Source organism: Triticum aestivum, chromosome 7B (genome assembly GCF_018294505.1).
Source record: "Triticum aestivum cultivar Chinese Spring chromosome 7B, IWGSC CS RefSeq v2.1, whole genome shotgun sequence".
In the NCBI taxonomy this organism is placed as follows: Eukaryota; Viridiplantae; Streptophyta; class Magnoliopsida; order Poales; family Poaceae; genus Triticum; species Triticum aestivum.
The window spans coordinates 252,116,707-252,117,817 of NC_057813.1; positions in this window are offsets into that span (position 1 = coordinate 252,116,707).

The following is a 1,111-nucleotide window of genomic DNA, read 5'->3' on the forward strand; positions in this document are numbered from 1 at the left end:
GGGATGTGTCGCCATCGGAGCGCTCTAGACATGCAGCGAACGTCAACGAGAGGCTCCAATGCGAGGGGACAGGGTGCAGCGTCAATGCCGGCGCTTGCCCACGCTCGCGGACGAGCACAGGAGGCGGTTTGGGGATGGGGACAAGCACACGCACGCACTGTGCCATTTTGGCCGCAACTGGACTAGCTTACTGTGGCGGCTCCGGCGTCGGTGAGTGCCAGGGAGGGGTCAAGGGTGATGGGTCGAGGGTTGTGGTGCGGTGCGGCAGTCGGCGGCGAGCGCTGAGACGTGCACATGCAAAACAGAGCGCAAGGCGCCAACCCGAGCGCTTCGAGACGCATGCCAGGCACCGTGTCCAGGCGCGGTCACCAGGCTAGCATGGTCAAAACGACGCCCAGGAGCGGCCAAACCTTGTCTACGCTCTCAACCGTGCAGTGTTTAGTCTAGGGGAGGTGATGGATCATACACTACAAAAACCGTGACATTTTGGGCCGAACGAATTTTTTTCTATCATACATATGACACTTCTATGACGATAATTGTGACAAAACCCGGTATCATCCTAGATGTGGTGGGATCCTACTTCTATGACAAAAAATCATGACAGAAAATGGGCTTTTCATCCTAGGCGGGCTGGAGACGCAGCTGCATGACATTCTTTGGGCCGTCCTTGACGGGAAAAACCATGGTAGAAGTGAGGGGGAGGAAAATTTCGAGGAGTTGCCGGTTACGGTGGGAGGTTGGGGGCCGAGCGATGCGCGTTTCTCTCATACATGTACGCACGTGTGTGCGAGGTGTTGGCTCTAACTGAACCCGAGCGAGGCGTTGGGCTCTAACTGAACCTGAGCGATTGCACTGCAGGCTACGCGTTACTGAACCCGAGCGATCGATCGATGGCTGTTAACTGAACCCGATTGAGCGATTCCTTTGCTACTACTGCTAACTGAAGCCGATCGATTGGATGAACAGTGAGCATTGCGGGGGGAGGGGGGTTGGATGAATAGTGAGCGGTGGCGTTGCCTCTGGATGAACAGGACCCCGTGGTGTGGAGGGCTGGATGAACAGTAGACGGTGGAAGGGTGCCCGTGGAGGGGTGGTTGAACAGGACCCC